Genomic DNA, 10,480 nt, shown 5'->3' with positions numbered 1-10,480 from the left:
TCCGGGTTGGGCAGAACAAAGGAGGCCCATTCATGAGAGACTTTCTTATCCCACACGAGGCCGTTTGAACAATGGTGTCAATCGGCCAGTGCAAGATAATCAAAAAAGGGTCGGCAAGCAAGAGTGGTGTGTTAAATCGCCAAGAGCTGCAATGGTCGAGTCAAGCAAAGGCAAGGAAAAAACCGATACTGACTCACTCATCTTGGGCTCCGAAACATTTGCCATACAACAGCCGGTTATGCATAATGATCCGACTGAGCCGATACTTGCTATCGCGCCAAAGTACTCGGCTAATGACCTTGAAGGAAACACCAGCCAAGTAAAGATGAGAGATCCTAAATACACTCAGCCAAAGTGGTGTCCTCCAGGGCTGACAAAAACACAAAAGAGGAAACTACAGAGGTTAAGGAGTCAAGAGATGACAAAACAAGAAGCCGAGAAGCAAAGGGATACGTTGTTCAATGACACTCGGCCCATGGTGCCTACAAAACAAGTGTGGAGGCCTAAACAAATACAAGATGCAGTCGCTTCTACACCTATCACAGCAGCACCTGTGCCACCAAAGGAGGACGATGCAACAACTATTACATCGTCTGCGACACTTCTTACTTCTCCTTCACTTGGACAAATATCAGAATCGGTGGATGCACATGAAGAAGAGGATGATATGTTGGACTATGAGTCTACGCCGGTTCATGAAGGTATGGATATCAATATGGTGTATTACTTGCCTGCTGAGTTTCGAGCTGTAGATGAGGAAGGGGAGGTGGCCCAGCTGGATTTTGGCCCTAAAAATGCAATATTCGAGAAGCCAAAAGACACAGTAACGCATCTGAAACCGGTGTATCTCAGAGTTCATATCAATGGATCACCGCTCACTCGGATGCTTGTTGATGGTGGTGCTGTGGTGAATCTTATGCCGTATTCGGTCTTCAAAAAATTGGGGCTGCATGATGAAGAGTTGATAAAGACCAACATGGTGCTCAATGGATTTGAAGGCAAAGAGAAAACTGAAGCCAAAGGTGTGATGTATGTGGAGCTCACGGTGGGAAGTAAAACTTTGGCTACCACATTCTTTGTCGCTGAGGTGCAAGGTAACTACAATGTCATACTAGGCCGTGATTGGGTTCATTCTCTCTCTTCCTGTGGGGTGTGTTGCACCAGTTTTTGATCCAGTGGGTTGATGATGAAGTGGAAGTCATTCATGCGGACAACTCGGCCTGTGTTGCTTTGGCCGAGGCATCAGTGGATTGGCAACACTCAAATGCTACTTGCTTGACAGGACGTGACTTGTCAGAGTTTGATTTTCTCAGCGCAACCAAGAATGGTTTCGTGCCCATCTCTTTAAAGCCGACTGAATGCAATTGGCTCCAAGGTATGATATGTTTAAATGGATCCTAACTCAGAGTGGTTACAAAAGCGACTCGTAGAATATCGGTCCAATGAGAACGATATGTATGAGTCCATAGAAGAGTTAGATGATATGGATAAATTAGGACAAGGTTTTACATCGGCCGATCCATTAGAAGAGATAGATATAGGAGATGGTTCAACTCCTAGGCCGACATTTGTAAATGCAAATTTAAGAGCCGATCATAAAGCTAAGTTGATCGAGCTATTGAAAGAATATGTTTGTTTCTTTGCATGGGAATATCATGAGATGCCAGGTTTAAGCCGAGAGCTAGTGGAGCATCGGTTACCTATAAAGGCTGGTTTTAGACCATATAAACAATCGGCCAGAAAGTTTAATCCAAAAACATATGACCGGATCAAGGAAGAGATCGGTCGTTTGCTTAAAGCTAATTTTATTAGACCTTGCAGGTATGCCGAGTGGATTTCTAACATTGTCCCAGTGGAAAAGAAAGGATCCAGCAAGTTGAGGGTGTGCATTGACCAGAGATTTGTAACATCCCAAAATTCTAAATTTTGGAATGTTATAATAAATAGATAGATTTGATTGATTGTCTGAAAGTGAGTGAATTCGAAACTTTTGAAAGTTAAATGAGAGGGAATAAAAGGACTTTCTCAAACTTTCATATTTGCTTTCTGATCTCCATGAATTCAAATTCCTTTCAAATACAAAACACTTGAGCGAAGATGATATGACTTCTTTCATTTAAATTAAATAAAAGGGTATTTGAAAATAATTGAATTTCATTTGGAAATATTTCAATTCATAAACTGCATGCAGCTCAATGATTTTCATGAGAGAAGATAAAATGACTTCTTCAAATTATATGAAATATGAGTTGGGAGTTTCAAAGGATCAAATTCAAAGTCTTTTTGAATTTATTTTTAATTTGGAGATATTTGAGTTTTATTCAAATTATTTTTCTCCAAAAATAAAATATACCGAAAATAGGGTAACATGATTTCCTACATCAGAAAATTGGAGAGAAATAAATTTGAATTAATTTTGGTATTTTTAAAATGATTTTTATTGGATTTTATTAAACCAGTAGCACTCTTTGAATTATCTGAATTTGGTGTGGATTTTATTTGGCATTAGAAAAATGTTCATGTCGTAGAAAATCTTTCTGAACAATTGATATAAATGCCTATATTAAACTTTATTTTATTTTGTTATTCGGTTTTCTTCTGTTCTAAAAAAAACTAGTACGTGCGGCCCATATTTATTTATCGCCTACATGCACAGTATAGTAGCTTCTGGCGCCCCATTGTTTTTTTAACCTCTTAAATAGGCCAGGCCCAGTCAGCCTTTATTTATTTTTATTTTATTAAGCCGAATTTTTGTAAAAAAAAAACCGCAGCCGCAGCGTGCGCGTGCCCGGGCGAAGGCCTTTAGGCCCATGCGATTGCGAGCGTCTCTTTTCATTTTGTGTTTCGTATATTTTCGTCTATGTTTAGTCCCACATTGCCTAGTCTTTACCCTCTAGCCTCTTTTCCACCAATAAATATAGACCCATAGAGCCTCCAAAAATCATCTGATGGGTTAAATCAATATTTTGGTTTGACTAGATTCATTTAAGAAAAAATATATTTCTCCTCTCCGGCGCGACTTCTAAAATTTTCTCTTCTACTCCAAAGTCTATCTTTTCTCTGCCTTATAAAGGTATCTTTCTTTGTTTTTTCTTCTTATACCATCCGTAGTTTATTATTTTTAGACTAATATGATAAAATAATTAGATTATCAATTAGTCTACGTATTTATACATTAGACCCTAGCCCGTAGCTATTTTTTTCTTCGTAAAACAGCTTGGCCCTGATTTTTCAAATAGCCATAACTTTTTACTCGTTTGTCCAAATCCAACGAAACCAACGCCCACTTCTTCGTTATGATCTCCTCTATCCAGTAATCCAACTCAAACATGTTTTTGAAAAGTTTAAAATTTAAATTAGATCAGATTTGAATTCAAACTTCGTTTGATCATAACTTGAGTTTCGTAGCTCCGTTTGAGTTGATTCTTTTTGCAAATCGAAGCTCTTGACCTAAACTTTCTGATAAGGCCAAATTCATATAATTTTGGTACTGTTAGAAATTGTTTTATGTTGCAAGAGTTATTTGCTTGGTTTTGATGTTTTCCGAATTGTCTTCTCGATCTTTCTGATCTTTTGAGTGATTGCTTATGTGTGGTTACTATTGCTTGCTTACGATAGATTGACCGGAGTGTGACGAGTAGAGCTATCAAGAGTTTTGAGTGCGAATCATCTTCATCAACATTGCAGGCAAGTTCACACTTTGATCATATCCCTTTAATACCCAGTTTTATGCATTAGTTTCACCCTCAAACATTGCATGAGTAGATTGATAACATGTGGGTATTGGGAAGTAGTTGATGAGGTAGGAACCTATTGCCCTGCATTCAAACCTTGGGAGTTACTATTACGTTATGCTTATAGTGCCATGCTATGCTCGTAGACGTGGATTGGGTTTTGAGAGTATTCATGACAGATGTGAGATTGTTAATTAATGGTTTACTTAAGGTGGCAACTTAAACACACATCTGGGTGGATTGAGGTACCTGGGTATTCCAGGATTGCCTGTCTAGGCACCTGGGTAGACCAGGATTGCCTGTTTTTTTATGGACCGCCACCCAGGCTCAAAGGGATCATGAGATTATTCATACTAGAAACTTTCGTGTGCAGCCACAAGCTATTATGGGCTCTAGCATAGTTGATTAAGTCGTGTGAACTCTTACAGTGGTAGACTAGCAGATGTAGGGGTTGTAGGTGGTACGGTCTACCCATCGTAAGGTGCAGACGCTTCTGAAAGACTATGTCTCGGTCATCCGTTTCTCAAACACCATATAGTGTGAGAAATCCAACGGAGGAGATCGAGTCTTGTGGGGAAAAGTGCGCAAACCTCTTCAGAGTGTATAAACTAATCATGATTAGCCGTGTCCCCGGTTAGGGACATTTTGAGTATCTAGTACTTGGATTATCATGTGAATCTCATCATGTTACTTTAAATAATTTTGTCGGGTTTAATGATGTTACTTAATCGGGATTGAGAATGCTGTCAACCATTCTCAATGTTCAACACCACCATGATAGTTAAATAAAATTTATTCCTTTGCAGTAGGGAAAAATTGGCTTTTCGCAAAAACCTTATAACCATAGAGCTTTTCCACCAGCCAAATATGCATGTAGTGATAGCCTTTATTCATCATTCTCTATGGTGTGAATTTGCCAGTACATTCAATGTACTGACCCTCTGTGGCTGCAACGTCTCATGTTGCAGGATTATCTTACGACGAGTAAGTGATACGTTAGGGTTACGATTTCTACACTCAACTTTGCCGTTGGTGTTGATGGGAATCCACAACCTTGTTACTTTCGCTATTTTGGATTTGAGGTAATAGTATTTATGTTACTTTTACATGTGATTTACCTCTGTTATAAATCCTCGAGTACTGTGTGTGTCAGCATACCGATCCAGGGATGACACTTATGCACAGAGACTTGATCCATTCGGGTCAGGTGCTACAGACAAGACATCTTGGGCAGAAAATTGGTATCCCATGCAATACGATACTTAGCTTTGCAAAGTTAGCTTCTATGCATGGTAATGCTGGGATAGTATATTTCAAAATTTTGAATGGTCCGCATTGAAAGACCAGTGCTCCAACGAGCGATTTGGGGCTGTAGTTTCGAAGCGTGCCGGTACTAGTTTCTGTTTATTCAAGTGATATTCGGAACTATGAATTTATTAATACATGCTGGCGCCGAGCGATACCTTCAATGTTGGAGACCGTCGTGGCCGGCGCCAGGGCGAGGGCGCATTGGAGGTGGTGCATGAATTTGATTTTTTCATGATTTACTCGGTGTCATACTTGAAGTCTATATTGATGATATTGTTGTCAAATCGGACGCTTTTGAATCTCACTTGGCCGATTTGCTTTAGCTTTTGAAAGAATGAAAACTATGGACTAAAGATGAATCCTTTGAAGTGTGCATTCGGTGTGTCAGCTGGTAAGTTTTTGGGCTTCATTATCCATGAAGATGGCATAGAGATTGATCCCAAAAAGATAGAGGCCATACAGAAAGTGGAAGCTCCAACATGCAAGAGAGATATGCAAAAGTTCCTTGGCAAGGTCAATTACTTGAGGAGGTTCATAGCTAATCTGTCAGGGAAGGTTGATGCTGTTTACTCCTATCCTTCGGTTAAAGAATGATTGATTTCACTTGGGGGGCAAAACAGCAAGAAGCATTTGATATGATCAAGAATTATTTGTGCACTCCTCCGGTGATGAAAGCACCCAAGCATAGGGAACCCTTCAGGCTTTACATTGCAGAAGAGAGAAGGAGTTATTGGTGCTGTTTTGACTCAAGAAACCGAGGGAAAAGAGCATGCTATTACATATTTGAGCAGGCGCTTATTGGACGCCGAGACAAGGTATACATTTATTGAAAAATTATGTCTATGCTTATATTATGCTTGCACAAAATTGAGACATTATTTAGTGCCGAGTGCTTGCGTAGTAGCTTGTCAGAACCGATGTCATTAAATACATGTTGCATAGGCCAATTCTTAGTGGTAGAATTGGCAAGTGGGCTTATGCTTTGATTGAATATGATTTGGCTTATGAATCTCTAAAATCCATGAAAGGCCAAATTGTTGCTAATTTCATTGTTGAACATCGGATAAGACAAGCATGATATTGATATGAACCTTGTTTCAGTAGTACCATGGAGATTATACTTTGATGGTTCAGTTTGTAGCAATGGCCAAGGTGTTGGTATTGATATGCGAATCATGGTAGGCAATAATAAAATTTCTATTACGCTAAGTCCGGTTTACCGTAGTTAGTTGTATGAAGCCGACTCCTCGCTCTAAGCGGCATAAGTCTTTAGGGACTCGAGACCTCTCGAACAGCGACCAGTCTCTCGCCTTATCATGACAGTCAGTTTTAGCTTTCTCTACTGAGGTGCTTTGAACCGGGGCACAATCGCAGTAGTTCTCCCAGTGCTACCTTAGCCGATATAGCGGAACGTAAGGTACCAAAACATGGGAGCCGGGCAAACCCAACTATTGACCCAAGACATGATTCGGAGCTGATGCATATAATGCTATAAGTTCGGGGTGCCGCACTGTCGAAAGTGTTCGGACTTCTCACGCCGTATTATGGGGTACGCTTAAGCCCCTGGCGTATTGGCCGTACCAGAGTGTACGGGTGCTGAATGTCATGAATGAACATATATATAAAAAAGAATAGAGCGGTAATAGTCTAGTGCTATGCATTGTTTATTCAAAAAGGTGCGTCGAAGCAGAATGATACAAGTAGTGCGATAAGAAAAAAGTAGGACTATTTGACATGTCCCCTCCAAGGGCAAGCTGAGGAATGGTATTTAAAGCAAGTATTTCACTCGTTATCAGAGACCACCTAGGAGTTCCATGGTGCGACATAGCTTTCTGCCTCCTTGGTTGTTGAATCGTGTTTCCGGCAATCGTACTGCCGGATGGGGTTTCCGGAGAGTAAAGTCCTGAAAGAGAGAAAAGAATAACAAGGCAGGAAGCCCCTAGTGCGGTTGAGCCGCGTTTTGGGGCGTGGCGTACTCGTGCCCCCCACCCATGCCCATGGTATTTGCAATGAGTAATTATGTACGCGTGGCACGGATTTCGCCGTTTGGCTGGGACTGGGGTGGGGGCCTGCATTGCTATGCGAGCTCGGAACGTGCCAGTGGTCTTGTTGCAGATTACTCCGGGCGTATGACGGTGTCCGGGTGTTTAATCACTGAACTGGTGGATTGCCTGAAGAGGCTGCTTTGTGCTTCTGCTGCGAGGGCCGCAGTGTGCTCCTCCGTGCAGAGAGAGCGCTCTGTGTTTCCATTGACTGTGATGACCCCCGAAGTCCTGGCATCTTGAGCTTGAGGTAGCATAATGCTGGTACCGCATTGAATCTCGCAAATGCGGTTCGCCGAGCAGTGCATGATAGCCACTGCGGAACGGGACTATAAGATTAACTCTCGCTTCGGAAGTTATCCAGGGATCCGAAGACCACTTCCTAGTGTGACTGAGCCTGTGCAATGGGCCTCTACACCTGGTATGACGCCTTTGAAGGTCGTTTTTGTGGGTTTGATCCTTGAGGGTCTATACCCTTTTTGCGCACTGTGTCCTGATAAAGCAGTCCAGGCTGCTGCCGCCGTCCATAAGGACTCGAGTGAGGTGAAATCAGTCGATGATTGGGTCTAGGACTAGTGCGGCGAATCCGCCATGACGGATACTAGTGGGGTGGTCTTGCGATCGAAGGTGATCGGACAGGAGGACCATGGTTGAACTTTGGGGCGACTGGCTCCAACGCATATACGTCCCTTAGCGCACGCTTCCGCTCCCTCTTGGGGATGTGGGTTGCGTATATCATGTTCACCGTCCGCACTTGTGGGGGGAACCTCTTCTGTCCTCCGGTGTTCGGCGGCCGGGGCTCCTCCTCGTCATCGCTATGTAACCCCTTATCTTTGTTTTCGGCATTTAACTTGCCGGCCTGCTTGAACACCCAAATCCCTGTTGGTGTGGTTGGCTGGCTTGTCGGGGGTGCCGTGTATTTGACACGAGCGATCGAGTATATGGTCCAAACTGGACGGGCCCGGAGTGCTTCTTTTGAATGCCTTTTTCCACGGACCGGGTTTAGAGCCTCTGAAGCCGGCATCGACTATCGTATCCTCGGTATTGTTGCTGTTGATGCGGCGCTTGTTTTGTTGCGACGTGACCTTCCATTGCTATCCTTGGTATCTAAAGTACCATCGTTCTTTGATATGTTATTGCTTCGAGCTAGCCAGCTATCCTCTCCCGCGCAAAAGAGGGTCATGAGTGTCGTGAGGGCTGCCATAGATTTCGGTTTTCCTGGCCAAGGTGCCGGGCGAGCCACTCGTCGCGGATGTTGTGCTTAAAAGCTGCTAGGGCCTCTGCATCCGGACAGTCGATGATTTGATTTTTCTTTGTCAGGAACCGTGTCCAGAATTGCCTGGCCGATTCCTCTGGCAACTGAATTATGTGGCTCAAGTCATCGGCATCTGGTGGTCGCACATAAGTGCTCGGGAAGTTGTCGAGGAATGCGGCTTCCAGATCTTCCCAACAGCCAGTGGATTCTACTGGCAGGCTGTTGAGCCAAAGCCGAGCTGGTCCTTTGAGTTTGAGTGGGAGGTATTTGATGGCGTGTAAATCGTCACCGCGGGCCATGTGGATGTGCAGGAGGAAGTCCTCGATCCATACCATAGGATCTGTTGTACCGTCGTATGATTAGCTATTTACGGGTTTGAAACCCTTTGGGATTTGGTGATCCATTACTTCGTCTGTGAAGCATAGGGGGTGTGCGGCGCCTCTGTACTGGGCTATATCGCGACGCAGCTAAAATGAGTCTTGTCCGCTGTGTTCGGCCCGGACGGATTTACTTTTACTGTATCCGGCGTGACGGTTATCGTCTCGCATAGTTGCGCGCCCTCGTGATCCGTAGATTGGTCTTGCGTGTTTTGCTTTGTCCTCCAATACGTCTCGCAGGTCTAGCGTGTTCCCCCGTGCCTTGACATTTTTATTTGAGTGGCGTCGGGGTGCGGGCTGAGCTTTTGGCTGAAATGCCTTTCTGTTGCGGCCACGAGGTGGCCGATCAGCCGCGTCATACGCTGGAGATGTCGGTTTTAATGCTTCCTCCTCCAGTCGGGGGAGCAACCTGTGCTTTGGGTAACTCTTGGAGGGGCGTTCGAGTTCATATTCCTCGGCCGCAAGGACTTCAGTCCATCTATCAGCTATCAAATCTTGATCAGCTCGAAGCTGTTGTTGCTTTTTCTTAAGGCTATTTGCCATGGCTATAAGCCGGCGCTTGAAGCGCTCTTGCTCGACAGGATCCTCAAGCACGACAAATTCGTCATCATCGAGGCTTGCCTCGTCTTCAGAAGGAGGCATGTAATTATCATCCTCCACCTCTCCATCTGCCGCTCTCTCGGGAGGGCAGGCTTCTCCATCCTCCTGCTCTAAATCTTACTGGAGGGGATTGTCGTCATCTTCGGCACTGTCTGGAGTGCTATTATCTCCTGTGCCGGTATCACCGCTTTTGCCTTGGTGAGACTTAGAGTGGCGCCACTGACGTTGGCGCTTGGGTTGCTTCTTGGAGGGGTCATCCTCCGCTGTCCCGTCGCCATTGCCTTCTTTGGGTGTGTCCACCATATATATATCATATGATGAGGTGGCTGTCCAGTGCGATGTGGGTAGTGGTTCTTGTCTGTCTCCTGCATCATCGTCCATACCGTCGATGTCTTCGGAGTCGAAGTCGAGCATGTCGGTCAAATTGTCGACAGTGGCTACTAAGTGGGTGGTGGGTGGGCGGCGAATTTCTTCGTCATCCGCATCCCAATCCTGCCAGACATAGTTCGGCCAGGACTCTCCTGACAAGGAGAGATACCTTAATGAGTTCAGTATGTCGCCGAAGGGCGAGTGCTGAAAGATATTCGCGGAGGTGAACTCCATGATCAGCGCCCAGTCGGATTCGATAGGCACGGGCGCAGGCGGTTTGGCGGCTGTGGCCGGGGAAGAATCCGGCAGTTTGGCGTTACGGCTCTCGTGAAGGGTAAGGTCGATACTCGGCTCGATCGCCGCTGAGAAGCGGCCTCCGTGGCGGGGTCTATCCACCCGTCCATGGATGGCGCAATTGGCTCCGAATTGAGGGTCGGAGCGGTTGCCGTGCGGTCTCCTGAACACTGTCCGATGGTAGAGCTAAATCATGCTCATCGTGACCGTGCGGCGCACTCGGCAGGGGCTCGAATCCGTCGAAGATCAAGTCTCCGCGGATGTCGGCCGTGTAGTTTAAGCTTCCAAACCTGACCTGGTGGCCAGGGGCGTAACTCTCGATCTGCTCCAGATGGCCAAGCGAGTTGGCCCATAGTGCGAAGCCGCCGAATACGAAGATCTGTCCGGGGAGAAAAGTCTCACCCTGGACTGCATTGCTATCGATGATCGAAGGAGCCATCAAGCTTGATGATGACGACACAGAGGACAATGAAAGCACCAATGTCGGTGTCAAAACGCCGC

The sequence above is a fragment of the Triticum urartu genome, chromosome 3, assembly GCF_003073215.2.
Source record: "Triticum urartu cultivar G1812 chromosome 3, Tu2.1, whole genome shotgun sequence".
Lineage (NCBI taxonomy): Eukaryota > Viridiplantae > Streptophyta > Magnoliopsida > Poales > Poaceae > Triticum > Triticum urartu.
Note: the sequence above shows the minus strand (reverse complement) of the source record.